Genomic DNA, 17,500 nt, shown 5'->3' with positions numbered 1-17,500 from the left:
CTATGCGTATCTCTAAAATTATTATTATTATTATTATTATTATACATATTATTATTATTATTATTATTATGTGTGTTATTATTATTATTATTATTATTATTTACCTGAAATTCAAAACACAAATTTCATTCAAACTTATTCCCACATTCACTGCTGATTAGGATGCTCGTAGGATTCTCGTAATCCTTCAAGCTCCTCGTTCCTTAATAAAAAAAAAAAGGGGGACGCCGAGGTCCTTCTCCCCTACATTTAGGGGAAACTGTAAATCACCCGTGTTATAAATTTAATAAAAGTTCCCAAAACTTTCCCCACAACTCTCGGTTTTCAAATATGAATTCTGGGGGTGTCAGAAATTCGTCATTTCCGCTCCCCTGTTTGCTTAAGGGAAGTTTTAGTCAACATCTTGAATGGAGTCTCTCTCTCTCTCTCTCTCTCTCTCTCTCTCTCTCTCTCTCTCTTCTCTCTCTCTTCCCTTCTGCTGAATGTTATTTTCTTATAAGTAATTCTGGCGAACTTTCTTCTGATAATGAGGTTCGACGCTAAGTTAAATAAGAGAGATTCTCTCTCTCTCTCTCTCTCTCTCTCTCTCTCTCTCTCCCCTTCCGCCGAGTATTTTTTCTCATAAATAATTCTGAATAACTTTCTTTTGACAACGAGTTAAGACGCTCAGTTAAGTAAGTGGGATCTCTCTCTCTCTCTCTCTCTCTCTCTCTCTCTCTCTCTCTCTCTCTCTCTCTCTCTCTCTCCACTTATGTTGAATGTTATTTTCTCATGAGTAATTCTGTATAACTTTCTTTTGACAATGAATTAATACGCTCAGTTAAATAAGCGAGAGATTCTCTCTCTCTCTCTTTCTCTCGCCCCACTTCTTCTGAATATTATTTTCTCATAAGGAATTCTGAATAACTTTCCTCTGATAATGAATTAAGACGCTCATTTAATGAAGCGAGAGATTCCTTAATTGTTCTGGTCGGTATATAAATTTATTTTTTATGAATTTTACTTTTGATATTAATATCTTTATTACTTAGTTTATTTAAAGATAGTATGTTGTCTTAAATATTATAAGAAATTTATTTTCTTATTATAAATATCATTTAGCCACAAATGATTACAATAACCCGGTAGTACAAAGAAGTTGGTTTGATCACTTTGAATAATATATGAAAATAGTCACGATATATACATAAACACACACACATATACAATACATATATATATATATATATATATATATATATATATATATATATATATATATATGTATATATATATATATATATATATATATATATATATATATATATATATATATATATATATATATATATATATATATATATATATATATATATATATATATACTCTATATATATATATAAACTGATCTATCTTGTAAGACCAGCATTCCAAACTTCAGCTATCATTTACTGAACCAAAGTAGAACGAATTCACGAACGGTGCAAAAAATAGTTTCAGGACAGTGTACGAAAATAGTTTCAGAATACCCACCCAACGAACAGTTTCCATTTGTCTCTCTCCGTAGAGTGGATTCGACCGAAAGAAAATCACCTCTATCTCCACCTCACGCAAGGACGAATATCCCCGCGACGCGTTCCACCTCAAATACCGCCGTCGAGTATTTTTGGCGAAAACTCGTCAAATTATTCTACTTTGTTTCCTTGAAGCGATGGCGAAAGTTTTAAGTACCTTCCTCTGAAATGGATAATTGAATGGACGAGGAATTTCCAAAGTTGAGCGAGAGATTATTACGGTCGATGAATAGAGACAAATTGCCTGGTCTTTACGTGAGGTTTTTCAAGTGAGGGACGAAATTTGGTTGAAACTGAAGAGGTAATTCGTGATTAATGGACCTCTGTCGAAGTTTTCGAACGCTCCTTTCTTGGCCCTGCCCAGTACTAGGAAGAATGACGGGTTTTTTTTTTTAACTTTTACAAATGGTAATTAGATTTCTTTGCTTCCAATAAGAAAGCTTAACTTCAATTGCCATGATTACTTAAAGTAAACCATGGGTTAATAAGAAAGAAACAGATAAAAATAATTAAAAAAGATATGTAAACCAACTGTATATACTAAGAATATTTCAACTGAAAGCCTTGAAATTAGACAGATGAGAAGTGGCAGAAGTTTAACCCCAAGTGCATTCAAAAGATCTTTAAAAACGCAAAAAAAATTTTTAAATATTTTTCATTTTTATTTTTGAATAATCAACAATAACGGAACAAAAATAACCACCTAAAAATAAAAAATAAAAAAATTATGCAAAAATTTTTTACAAATATTTTCCATTTTTATTTTTGAATAATCAACAATAACGGAACGAAAATAACCACCTAAAAATAACGCAAAAAAAATTAAATAACAAACCCTATTCCACTGACAATTCCCCCATCTTTTTCTCACATCTTGGGAAAAGTCCGCGAGGGATATTATTGGCAATATTGCATGGTACACGGCCATAAATAACGCTCAAAGTCCTGCAGGACACAGGTCTCCTAAATCATCAACACGGAGAGAAAGAACTCGCGGTCTGTGAGGATACTTTGTTTATATTTTGTTTGCATTTGCGTCTCGGAATTTCGGGAAAATTATGTGTTTTTGGGATCTGTATGTTTGGGGGGAAATATATGTTCTAGAGGAGAGAGGTATGATAAAGCTCGTTTATTTAGTTTGTATCTGATTGGCCCTGTAGGGGCGAAGTGCCATCGGTGGACTTCAGGCGGTTCACTGTAGGCATTGCTCAAGGTTCTTAGCGGCGTCCCTTCGGCCCCTAGCTGCAACCCCTTTCATTCCTTTTACTGACCTCAGTTTATATTTTCTTCCTTCCATCTTAGTTTCCACCCTCTCCTAACAATTGTTTCATAGTACAACTGCGAGGTTTTAATCCTGTTACACCTCTAAAACTTTTTAATCTCCATTTCCTTCCAGCGCTGAATGACCTTGTAGTTCCAAGCGCTTGGCCTTGGGACTAAATTTTTTTTTCCAATTTCAATGTCTGATTGCAATCAAATTTAGTTATATTTACCCATTATTTATATTTATATTTATATTTATATTTATGCTTATATTTATACTTTTCCAAATATTTTCAGGAGACTGTGCTCAGTTCAGTATGCAATTAGTATGAAGGGAATGTCTGTCTGTTTGTCTGTCATTTCTCCAGTTACAAAGACCCACTGCAGCAAATAAGCATAACTAAAAACCAGCATGAAAATGCTTAAATGTTATATTGACATCAAACATTTCAGCTTCATTTCAATTCAACTCAGTGGTATACATAACAATCTACCCAAAGGCAGCCAACAAACACATATATCACCCTGACTATGAAGGGATCTCATATTTTTTTTCTAGAAAACGATGAAAACCAACAAGGTGCCCCCATCTTCATCTTTAAATTCTTGTTTTTGCCATCCGGGTACCAACCAGAATCAGAGAGAGAGAGAAAAAAAAAAACTATCACAACACACATATCACCGGAGGGATTATCACAGACAGCCGAGTGAGACGGTATTTTCGGGGACAGGCTTCCACGTGGCCTCCAACCCGCCCCACCCCCACCTCACCCCTGTACATAACTTCATGGAATGGAAATGCGTATGGATTTCCAATAGAGGTTTGGAATCTCCTTTGATCTTCCTCGTCTTTTGTTTGCTCCCTGGAAAGATTCGGTTTAGTTTCTCGATAACCAGTTTACGGATGCGCGTACGGAACTGTTTCCAGGGGACGTTAAGTATCAAAGCGAGGTACGTTTGTGTTGATTAATGGTTTAAGTGATCTTTCTGAGGCTTGTTTGTGTTGTGTGTGTGTGTGTGTTTGTCTGGGGGTTGGAGAAAAGGCAACGCAGTTCTAGCTGTCAATTCAAAGAGAGTTGTATACATATATAATGCATATATATACATATATATATTTATATGTATATATACATATATATACATATATATGTATATGTATATATATATATATATATATATATATATATATATATATATATATATATATATATATATATATATATATATATATTATTTAACAAAATGCTAATAGGCCAATTTTAAGCACAGTATAAAAATGAGAGACAAGGCTCAGCTTACATCACAATGTTAGTTAATACTTCAGTTAAACTCCTACTTTCCTGACGCAAATGCTACAATAAATGGCCATCTTTGTTGTGTACGTAAAAATATAATATAATTAGCTGTACCCCGAGCCAAATTTGCATAAAGTACCCCCTTAACAAGACTTACCGGAACCCGCACATTAATCTTCCGTTTCCAGGAAAAAAATGGATGAAGAATTTGGAGCTTCGCTTTAATGTGGAAATAATGAGGTTGAATATTTTTGTTGTAGCACAAAAAAAACTCCCAATTACGTTCGATGGAGGAGGCTTTTAGTTGTTAATCGCTGTTTATCTTAGTCATTTCTTGTAATCTTCTTGAATCTATTTTTGGGAATCATTTGGAATTATATGAAGAGTTATGGTTTTTGCATATTCCTAATAGATGCGTATTAGTGAGCAAGTGTTAAAATCAAATGAAGAAAATTAACAGTAATTGGCGATTATGATAGGTAATATGTTATTTAAAAAGTTATATTTCTCTCTACCTCTTGTTACTAGTAATAATACTAGTACTAACATTATTGGGTGATAATAAGCAGGACAACATATTCAAACAGTACAGTTTATGCAAACATTTGCACATATAAATAATGTTACCTCACATGCAGTTACCTAGAAAAATACTTAGTGTAAATATTTGAAAATAAAATTTTGCATAATTTCAGTTCCATGACTATATGTTTTATTTGCAGATGTCATTGCAACTGTGGTTTTATATTACTAACTCGTAATGGTACATTAGTAAACTCTCTCATGTTTCCATAGTGACAAAACAGTTCCTATCAATGCAAACTTGAAATTATTAGCCGGATATAAAGACATATTAGTTCCTTTCCTTGTTCCTTCTTCGATCCAAACACAAAGGTGTTTCATGAACAGTTACTCTGGACATACATCATTTAACTTGTTTCAGACTCCACTGCTCTTTCCTACCAACCCTTGAGTTATCAATCTTACTTGCTGGTTCAAAGGCCTCCTACGCGTCTTGCACGATATATTAGGTAATGTTATGCGCCAGTGATTCTGTCATTTTTATCCTTTGCCGTCATACGAAGGATATTTCATTCCCGTAAATACTTACGCTCAATTTAATGTTGTTTTTAGGATGTAATGTGCCCCAATCTCTTCTTTATTCTCTCTCTCTCTCTCTCTCTCTCTCTCTCTCTCTCTCTCTCTCCGTTCAATTCCTTCTCATCCGAAAGATATTTCATTCCCTATAATGCCACATTCAATTTTATGTTGTTTAGGATGCTGTGTGCACTGACTTACTATTTTGAAGATGAAGCATAAAGATAATACTTTATTCTCTCTCTCTCTCTCTCTCTCTCTCTCTCTCTCTCTCTCTCTCTCTCTCTCTCTCTCTCTCTCTCTCTCTCTCATCCGAAGGATATTTCATTCCTATAATTACTTACATTCAATTTCATGTTGTTTTTAGGATGCAATGTGCACTGACTCGCTATTTGAGAGATGAAGCATCAAGATAACACTTTATTCTCTCTCTCTCTCTCTCTCTCTCTCTCTCTCTCTCTCTCTCTCTCTCTCTCTCAGTTCACTTTCATCCCAGCCTCCTTTCTCTCTTCCACGTCCCAGGAGCCACTTGAGCGTATCCGACCTGCCATGGAGGTCACATAATGACGTTCGCTGGCCCATTTACAGCCTCTTTATATCCAGAATCCCATTCAGGCCACCAAGGCAATATTTCACGGGTCAAGTCTGCGATGAAATAGCGAAGAGACATTATGAAAAGTTTCTAGTTCTGGGACGTCTCAGCGCCCCATTTGACGTGAAATATTCGGCCGTATTTCTAAAGGGTTAAAGGGCCGGGTTTTATTCATTCTTGCGTCTTTTCTGTACCCGATTCTTGTCCGTGTTTCTTTCGCCTTTTTTTTTTTTGTCCCTTTTTGGAAGCTGTGGCGCTACAGAATCTAGAGGTCTTAATGGTATTGGTATTAGAAGCTATTTTTATTTATTTCTATTTTTTTCTATTTAGCAATGACTGTAGCATATTTTGGCTATTATATAATTTCACAGCTTCTGCATAATGATTTCGTCCTTAAAATATTAAGGAAATACAAAAATATAAAGTAAAAAGTTCATTCTTTTCAACATCCAGGTTGAAGAAAAATTTTACTTTCTTAAAAAAAATGTAACCTTTAAGTAAGCCACTGAAGTGTTCAGCTTTAATAAAATGGTCTCAGTAAATGCTGTATGAGCGCGGTCATGAAACTTTAACCACGGCACGGTGGTGACCTGTCTATATCGTTGCCAGAAGCACGATTATGGCTTACTTGCAACAACGAATAAAATAAAAACTAATGAGGCTAGAGGTTTGCAACCGGTATGTTTGATGATTGGAGGTGGAAGATCAACATACCAGTTTGCAGCTCCCTCTAGCCTCAATAATTTAAGATTTGAGGGCGGACAGAAAAGTGCGGACAGAATAAGTGCGGACGGACGTACAGACAAAGCCATCTCAATAGTTTTCTTTTACAGAAAACTAAAAATGCTTGCATTTCACTTTATAATTTCTGCAATTGCCATCACGCGCAGCAAGCAAAACAGTCATTTTCCAATTCTATCTTCTGAAAACCCAGAATTACTTGGAGCTTTCGTTTACGATATGATAAACGTCCCGCCATTACTCTGAGATGTGGTTTGCCTTAAGTGTGATTTTGGGTAGTTATTCCCCACTCGCCTTTCCCGGCCAGCCTGGAAGTAAATCCAGAATCCTGGACGTTTGTCTTCCTGGGAAATATTTGGGTCGACAACGTCATATGCCCCGCTCGGAAAAACAAACTTCAGGAATGAATTGCTTCGGGAGGCTGTTCACCTTTGTGTTTCCCAAGTTTTTTGTTTGTGTTGTTAGGCCAAAAGTGTTCGCTTGTTAGTGAGTCGTAAGGATCTGGTCTTCGATTTAGTTTTCTTTAAAAGAAAACTATTGCGCCGGCTTTGTCTGTCCGTCACTTTCTGTCACCCTCAGATCAAAAATTACTGAGGCTAAAGGGCTGTAAATGGTATGTTGACCATCCATCCTCAATCAAAACGTACCAAATTGCAGCCCTCTAGCCTTAGTAGTTTTATTTTGTTGGAAGTTAAATTTAGCCATGGCCGTGCTCCTGGCAACGATATAGGATAGGCCACCACCGGGACTGTGGTTAAGAGTTTCATGGGAGGCGACTCGTGCGGCGTTATGCCGGACCACCGAAGATAGATCTGTTTTCGGTGGCCTTGATTTATACGCTGAAGCGGCTGTTCAGAAAACTCGATTGCGCCTAAGAAACCTCGGTGCATTTTTTACTTGTTTTTTCTTTTGTTTTGCTGAATTCCAGCAGACACGTCAAGAAATCTTGAATGTTTTATACCTTACCTGACGCTCTTTAAAAAAATCTATGGCTATTATTTTGAAATAATATAATATTATCCATAACAAAGACGTATAGTAATACAAAAACGTATCATTACTAAGTATTACATGATATGTAGGTAAAAGTTCGTTTCCGGTCCAAACTCCATTCCACATGAGGGCTAGTATTAAACATGGCGAAACAGTAATTCATCTACACTGTTTCGCCATGTTTATCTTAACCCTCAAAATGTATTTCACCGTGTTTAGTACTAGCCTGGGGATCAAATGTATTTCACTGTTTAGTACTAGCCTCTGGAGGATCAAATGTATTTCGCCGTGTTTGAGTACTAACCCCTGGGAGATCAAAAAAGCCTAAGTGCATTTCGCAAAACTGAACCTTAGAAAAAAATCCTCAGTTATTTACATATATTTTATTTTTTATTATTATGATAAATATTACTTTGCAAGAATTATGTATATAGAATATTGTTGTTCATTTTTTTATGAAGATTCGAAAGATATAATAAGAAGTCGAATGGGGATGTTCGGACCGGAAACGATACGTATAGGCTGCAAAAATACTGGTCACTATAATAAAGAGATATGCTTAATGTGCCGTAAAATACATAGAAAACATTTTCCCTTATGAACTGTTACCCATTAACCAATGGTAGGCTTTCGGTGTATGAAAAAACGCGGATAAACTTCCTCCTCCAAAAACAGAATGAAAAACGTAGAACTGGAAAACATATTCTGTAAAAAAGTAAAAAAAAAAAAAAAAAAAGTTAGGAATTTTGACAGGCAACATCCACCCATTTAGTGAAGACCTTGGAATGACTGAACTGTGTCGTTAACTACAAATTTATTATTATTTATTAGTCTCTGTTGCTGAAATCTTTTATCGAGTAAGGCCTTAATAAATTATTAATAATACATTACTTAAGGGAATGTATTATTAACTCAATAAATGGTGGCATAACAACACAACAAGAGGAAATGACACAATTATTCAAATTAATCATTTCAGCATTTTTTAATTGTAAAGTGATATGGAATCAGACTGAGACGATAATCCCATAATGTCCTGATTGAGAGAGAGAGAGAGAGAGAGAGAGATTACAGATGATCACGCTTTTGCACTTCAAAGTGAAAGATTACTAAAAACAAATCCCTTTAATAGGATTACTGTACAGATCATCTCCATATCGAGTGATTGTAATCTCGTAATTACCTAATCACCGGAGCAATTTACTAATTGGACTTCGGCCGTAAGCACAGATAAAGTCATTAGGGATAAAATGGTGCTAATTGCTTCTCTTTCGGTACTGAAAGGATTTATGTGATGGTGTTAGTGAGTAACGAATTTATCACAATCTTTAGGCTTAACATTTTCTAGGTATTCTAGATTTTAGGCTTCTAGTTTCTTAAATATTCTAGATGGTTTTGAGGTAATAGCCATAGATGTATATATTCGTGTATGAGCTGTATACGCGCATACGCGTGCAATTCGACGAAGAAAAGAATTATTATAAATGAAAAGCTTTTTTATCTAAGTACCACAAGAATACTTACAAGATTTAGGGGAGTTCTGTAGGTGACATATACGCATGCGTAAAGCAGTGATCTGGATCAGTGAGAGTTAAGTAAAACTAAGTGACCAGCATGAGATGCCAGACGCCGTTGGCATAAGGACCCCATGGACGTTGCTGAGATGATCGTCAATAATTGTTCTTTCGAGAAATTTAAATCACATTTTTTGTTCCCTCGACTAAACTTATTATTCTAGACTTCTTAACACTTTTAATCATATCTTCGGATCTTCCTAGATAGTGACCCCCAAGGGTTTTCGGGGGTCGTTGTCTAGGACTAATATCTTTCCTAGATGGTAACCCCAATGGTTTTCGAGGGTCGTTATCTAGGACTAATATTTCTTGGGGGTCATTATCTTTATGATATTTACAGTCCTTTGTTCATGTTTTTACGGTAACCCCCAACGGGCTTATACTAAGATGTTTCAGATTTAGCTGGCCTTGTGCCAGCACGGACTCCTGTTCCTAGAGCAGCCCGTAAGCTTGTACTAAACATACCGCAAAGGTGGAAACATTTTTATAGACCTTCCCAAATTATTTATGCAATTTTTTTGTGATAATGATTCCCAAAATTATTTCTGAAAAGGGCCAGTTATCGGTACTTCTCGAAATATGTTAATTGTTCTAGTTTTCCCCACAACCGTTTCCACAACAATTCTCAAACTTATGGTTAATTTTCTAAATATTTATTATTTAAATTCACTTTGACCTCGCTTTCATTACCAACATTCGGTGACACTGCTTGTTAAAATATGTTGCGGGGGTGACTCTTTATATGGAGAATTACACATTGACCAAATATGTTCGTATAGTGTCGTCTCGTTTCCTGTACTTTAATTTACTTAATAATGATTTATATATTATTGTTCATAACGATGGTGAAAGTACTATATCCTTTTTTATAGTGTACCTACAGTCCTTTATTTCAGAGAAAGAGAGAGTGAGAGAGGGAAGGAGAAACCTCATTAACGAGATTGAGGAAGCCATCTCAATTATTCTCTTCCAGTTCATATATCTCGACTTTTATTGGCTGAGAGTAGATGTAGAATATAATTACTGTAACTTCAACATTCGTGAAAACATGAAGCTGTAATGAGACATTTGAGAACTAGAAGTAATTATGATAATGTGTCAGATATATTATCTCATTACTACAGACTTTGGATGTACGATTTCTGATTCATTCAGAAAAGCTTATGAATGAAAACGTAGTACGGTTTTTACAAGTGTGTTGTGGTGACGATATGGAACGGAATAGAATTCAAAATTTAGGCCAACGGCCAAGCGCTGGTACCTACGGTCATTCGGCGCTGAGAGGGAAACTGACTGTAAGAAGGTTTGGAAGGTATAACGGGAGGAAAACCTCGCAGTTGCACTGTGAATCAATTGTTAGAGAGGGTGGAAAGTCTGATAGAAGAGAATATGAACGGAGGTACAGTAAAAGGAATGAAAGAGGCTGCAGCTAATTAATGTCTACAGTGACGATATGGAATGTATGGAACGTATCTGCCTGTCTGTTTGAAGTGAATGATTGTTTCTTTTTTCTGTCGCTAAGAATATGCGTGAAAATTATCTTTCATTGGTTCTATATATGAGTTTTGTAGCCTGGTTACAAAAACATACATATGGATTTTGCTTAATTCATCTCATCATTTATATATAATAAACATAGAATTATGTAACAATACAGGAAGGAATTATTTTTCTTTTTTTCTGTCACTCAGAATTATTCTTATCGTCATTATATATGCGATTTGAGTTTTGTAGTCTGGTTACAAAAACATACATATGCATTTTCCTAATTCATCTTATTTATATTTAAGACAATAGAATTATGTAACATTACAGGAAGGAATTATTTTTCTTTTTTCTGTCACTAAGAATCGGTAGAATTATTCTTACCGTCCTTATATATACGATTTGAGTTTCGTAATCTGGTTACAAAAACATACATATGCATTTTGCTTAATTCATCTTATCCCTCATAAGACATTACAGGGGGGAACTCTTTTCAAAGATACAGTCCCCGCTCCTTAATTCAGGAACTAAGGCTCCTTTTTAATGCGTTCCTGGGTGAATCCCTTTGTATTTCAAGAGGGTCCTTATATAAAGGCCTAAATGGCCTTTTACTGCAGAGAAGCAGGATAAAAGGTCACCTACTGAGGCTTTAAAAAGGCATTTAGTCTTACGGCCTCAGGCCTTTCTCTTTAAGGGCTGGGCAAGTACTGAGATGCCTTCTTTGCTTTTTGCTTGTTTTTCGTTTGTGTATGCATATATATATGTATATGTATATGTAATATATATATATATAAATATATATATATATATATATATATATATATATATATATATATATATATATATATATATATATATATATATATACACTTATATTAATATATATATATATATATATATATATATATATATATATATATATATATATATATATATATATATATAACAGGAAAACTCTCTCAGTTTTCTGTAAGAACAATAGAGGGTGGAAAGTAAGATGGGAGAAAGAGAATATGAACGGAGGTACAGTGAAAGGAATGAAAGGGGTTGCAGCTGGGGGCCGAAGGGTTTATACTTGCTGATGTCATTCCTCGACCTAAGCAATTCTTTATTGAGTCTGCCATCCTCACCTTAAGCAATTCCTCAACTCTCAATAGCTGGGTAGTGCCGTCAGTGCACCTCACGTGGTGCACTGTAGACATTACATGACGTTGTTTGCAGCGTCCCTTCGGCTCTTAGCCGCAACCTCTTTCACTCCTTTTTCTCTACCTCCCTTCATATTCTCTTTCTTCCATCTGACTTTCTGCCCTCTTTAACAATGTTACATGTTACATTTTTCACACCTCCCTTTGTTAATTTCCTTTCAGCATGAATAACCTCATTAGGGCCAGCGGCTTTTCAGCCTAAATTCTATATTCCAGTTCCAATTCCTCAACTCTTTCTTTCTTTTCCGGCTCTTCCCCTCAAAGAACGTTCAGTTACGATAAAGCTCGCTTAGCAAATCTATCGGCCTTTATAGAACGACCCACATTAAACGACGACACGATTTGCGTAAAAACTGACTTGGCAGCATCCCGAGATGTGTCTTCGTAAAGAAACCCTTAGTGGCGTCCACCTTTTTCTAAGTAAACTAAGACAATCTTCCTGGTAAGTAACCTCCATAATTTTAAGAATTACTTCTTTCACTAGAATGCTTATTGTTCGTTGAATTGAGATTAGACTGGTCTGAATATAAATTTAGGCCAAAGGCCAAGCTGGAACCTATGAGGTCATTCAGCGCTGACACAGAATGACAGTACAAGGACTGAAAGTGCAACAGGAGGAAAACCTCACCAGTTGCTCTGTGAATCCACTGTTAGGAGAGGGAGTAGAAAGTAAGAGGGAAGAAGATATGAAAGGATGTACAGTAAAAAAAGGAACGAAAGGAGGTTACAGCTAGGGGCCAAGGGACACTGCAAAAGAACCTAAAATAATACCTACAATGCACCTATGAGATTCACTAACAGCACTAACCTTATTATTCGTGCCTGGTACCAGTTTCTTAAGATTCGTTACTTTTCAATTAACAAAACGTATTTAAAAGGTAATAACATTTTACCAGAACCATTCTGTTCTAAAACAACCAGTTTATTAAAAACCATTATGGGAATTCATTTGTAAAATATGGAGCCTATTTACCAGTAAGTTTTTGTAACCTGAATTTTACTTCATTCACTAATTTCAAATTCCTTCGGTAACACAAAATTTTCATTTCCTTAATAAGCAGAAACGATAGCAAAGAAAAGAGACCCATTAACACAAATACCATTTCACTTTGATGCATCCCATTCCGTATCCAACGGCAGTCAAGTTAAAATCCTCCAGACGTCTTTGACTACCAACTTCGGCTATTTTACTCATTTACCTCCTATTCGGTGTCAAATTCACAGTCACTAAGCCAATAGTATCCGAAATAGTTACTATCCTAAACAACCAGTCCTGAGAATTATGTCTTTAAACTAGTTTCATGGATAGAATAGAATATAGCATTTAAGCCTAAAGTCAAAATTGCTAGGAGAGGATGGAAAGATATATAAGAATACGAACGCAGTACAGTAAAAAGAATGAAAGGGGTTGTGGCTAGGAACGAAGGGTGCTGCAAATAGCCTTAAGTAATGCCACACAGTGCACCGCTTGGGTGCACTAACAGCACTTCCATCCTACAGATTTGCATTTTTAGTTGTGAAAACAAATTGTAAATACCTTATACTAGTGACTATTAAATTAAAATGGAATATATGGAATTTAGGCAAAAAGCAAGGCTCTGGGACCTATGAGGTTATTCAAAATCAAGTGACCTATTAAACGGAAATAGTTAAAATTAAAATGTTCTTGGTAAGAAACTTTTGCATCTCAAAGCTTTATAGAGGTCAATCAGATTTGTTTACCTCACTGAACCCTCACCCCACTCCCCCCACCCACATTAAACGTCGCGCATTACTTGAACAAAATTTAATTCCAGATTTTTTAAATTTTCACATCTGCATAAAATTCTTTTCACCTACATTAAAACCCCTTTAAAATTTCAGAATTTTTATTTCAGAATTTTTATGTATAAAATACTTTTCATGGATATCCTGATCAACTATACCAACCTCAATATTTCAGAATTTTTTTCATTATTATAAGTAACAAAATTCCATTTCACCAGTTAAATCCGTATTTGCTCATTTGTACTAGCTCCATCACATTACAATTTTCATACCAAAAAACCGTAATTTTTTTGTACCTTCAATTTGATATCGTTTACCTTCTAATTACACATTGTTCTAGTAGTAAATTACGTTAATTTACATTATTTTTGCTCCCAATACATTTAACAGCTCTCTGGTACTGTACTTTCATTCATTAGTATGGAGTCAGATTTTCAGCTCGTTGTCCCTAAATTAGCTACAAGGCATTTTCAGTCGCCACACAACCAATGCAGAAAACATTTCCACTAGTGCTATACAAATGGAATTTTCAGTAATTCCATGGTGTCTTCGATATGTGCTTGTGTTTAAAATTTTATATAGGCCCCTTTGACATGTGTATTCACTCACACGTGAATACTGTTAAACAATCTGAGTATATTTCTAAATTAAGTACTTTTTACTTTCAACATCTGTAATTATGGATGACAAACCAGATTCCATATACTTTTCCCTAAAAAAAGTTCAAGGAAATCCTCAGAACTGAAAACTAAGACATTATTTATTAAAAAAAAATTATAATACACATTAAAACTAAGATGGAGTTTGGAGAATGAATACCCGAAGAACCTAACACAAACCAATCAGGATTTTTTAATGGCATGGAAAATTAAGAAATAAATGGACCAGAAGCCTACATCTATCTTACTCGACATCTCGGATCCCTAGAAATATCAACCTAACACTGAAAGGTTCGCAAATCCGCCCCGTGTCTCCACATTTCCTTGAATTCCGGTTCCTCCAGCAAGTTGTGACCTGTATTCTGTGACCTGTAACAGAAGAACAACGACAGCAGAAAATGTTCTTACTGCAGGTACTCGGCAACTCCGTAAAGAGAAACGTTAACTCCACCAATATGTCTTAAAATAGGTACGAGATCTTTTACTTTAAGGATAATTAGCTTATAAAATCCATGAGTTACTGTTCTCTAATCAATGCCCAAAAAAAGGGTATTACCCACTGAAAACTTTAAGGATAATGATTAGCTTATAAAAGCCATGAGTTACTGTTCTCTAATCAGCTGGACCAAAAAAGTGGCACTACCAGAAAACTTTAAGGATAATTAGCTTATGAAAACCGCGAGTTACGGTTCTCCAATTAATGCCCAAAAAAAGTTTTTACCCACTGAAAACTTTACGGATAATTAGGCTTATAAAAACCATGAAGGTTACGTTTCTTCAATCAATACCCAAAAAGATTATTACCCTCTCAAACTTTAAGGATAATGGCTTATAAAACCGTGAGTTACGTTTCTCCAATCAATGCCCAAAAAAATGTTATTACCCACTGAAAACTATTACCATCTGGAGTATGATTATCTCGTGCATTTTATACCATAATTATGCATTAAGGCTGCATAACAAACATTTATACTTTATAATGCTACTCTCCTTCTGACGCCATTTAAAAGTTAAAAATTTTCCTTCTGACGCCATTTAAAAGTTAAAAATTTTCACTATGTAGAAACCACTCGAACAAAGTTTGTATATTAGTACTTCGAAAATTTACGATTCTGAAAATCGCCAAAATCAAAATTAAGATAACCCACATACTATGATCAAAGTCGTATTCTTAAAAAGATACCTTTGACCTTTCAAGAATTCAGGTAAAAGTTGAAGAAACCGCTGAACTTAGGAATAAAGCAACGAGGTTTTGTAAATGTGACCTCTTGTTAGGGAGGACATTATTGCCACTAATTATCAAAAAGACTCAACGGTTCCTACCTAAGTATACTGTATTTAAAAATGTACATTGGTATATGCATTAACTGTCTGATGACCTTTTAAACATTGCAAGTGCTATATAACAAATAACTAAGCAGAAAACTAAGCATGGATAGCTTTGCTAACAGTACCGCTCATTACAGTATCGCATTCACTAAATTAATGGGTGCCAACAATTGTATCCAACTCATATCTTTACAACCTCATTATCTATCTTAATGTGTATTTCACATACTCAAAGCCTTATTGATGGATACAACTGGAAACTAATGCCTATGGATTGTATCCCAAACTCACTCACTGCCTGTGTTCATGAACAGTTCCACAACGCACTGTTCAAGGAAGCATGACAGTTCCCGCTTATGTTATGACCAGCCCCACAAAACACTGCCCTTATTGAAGGAGAGTATGAATGTCTCGGTGCCTGTTATGAACAGCATGTAATAAATGTTGAATACGTACCATTAGCTCATTGTCTGGGTTCACTGATAGCCTAACACGCATTTGATAGGGTTCATGGAAAATAAATTCATTGCCCATTTTCATGGATGGCATGTTCATGAGTAACATTACAAACTCATTACCAGTATTCAAGAGAAACTTCCAAACTCATTGCTTGTGCATGAGTATTAAACTTATTGCCTGTGTTTATGAGTAACAAACTCACAGCTTGTGTTCATAGAGGAAAAACTCACAGCTTGTGTTCATAGAGGAAAAACTCACAGCTTGTTTTCACAGAGGAAAACTTTTTTCCATAGAGTAAAAACATTGTGTTCAAGTAAAACTCATTGTGTTCAAGAGTAAAATCATTGTGTTCAAGAGTAAAAACTCATTGTGTTTCAAGAGTAAAATCTCATTGGTTCATAAGAGTAAAACTCATTGTGTTCAAGAGTAAAACTCATTGTGTTCAAGAGTAAAACTCATTGTGTTCAAGAGTAAAACTCATTGTGTTCAAGAGTAAAACTCATTGTGTTCAAGAGTAAAACTCATTGTGTTCAAGAGTAAAACTCATTGTGTTCAAGAGTAAAACTCATTGTGTTCAAGAGTAAAACTCATTGCCTGTCTTCATAGAACACACTCATTGCCTGTGTTCATAGAACAAACTCATTGCCTGTGTTCATAGAACAAACTCATTGCCTGTGTTCATAGAACAAACTCATTGCCTGTGTTCATAGAACAAACTCATTGCCTGTGTTCATAGAACAAACTCATTGCCTGTGTTCATAGAACAAACTTCGACTGTTGTGTTCATAGAACAAAACTCATTGCCTGTGTTCATATAGAACAAACTATTGCCTGTGTTCATAGAACAAACTCATTGCCTGTGTTCATAGAACAAACTCACTGCTTGTGTTCATAGAACAAACTCACTGCTTGTGTCCATAGAGTAACAAACCCATTGCCTGTGTTCATAGAGTAATACATAAACTCAGTGTTATCAACAAATACACTGCTTATGCAATGAGTAACCTAATAGTATCAAAACTAACCAGCATACCTGACAAACGAGTGGGTTAACTTGACTACACTCCACTCAAGTAAACAGCTGTTCCTATTATTGTATGCAAAAAATAACCATAATACTTTCAGCTAAAAAAATTGCTTTCGTGCTGTCTGTTAACAGGAGCTGAAAGTTCCTAGCTTTGAGTTACTGACAAACTTCAGAAAACTAATTCCATCAGCTAACAGCAGAAATCCAAACATTCCTCAGGACAATCTCTGTCTGGGGAAAATTTTGCATGGTTCTGATGATTTTCACGAGATTAGCTATTGGGTAAGCAAGCCCTATTATCGTAAATGACCCGTACATTTAGGGAGCTACCTATATCCCCTATGACCAGAAATTTTCGGTTGCGAGAAAGGAAATACCAAGTTCGAATCCTCTGAAAATTCTATCAAGTCTAACGCCACCTTTAGGCTTAAATTTAAATTCGGACAAAACCTTAATGAAT

This window comes from Macrobrachium rosenbergii, chromosome 31 (genome assembly GCF_040412425.1).
Source record: "Macrobrachium rosenbergii isolate ZJJX-2024 chromosome 31, ASM4041242v1, whole genome shotgun sequence".
NCBI lineage: Eukaryota > Metazoa > Arthropoda > Malacostraca > Decapoda > Palaemonidae > Macrobrachium > Macrobrachium rosenbergii.
This window is presented reverse-complemented; position numbering follows the sequence as displayed.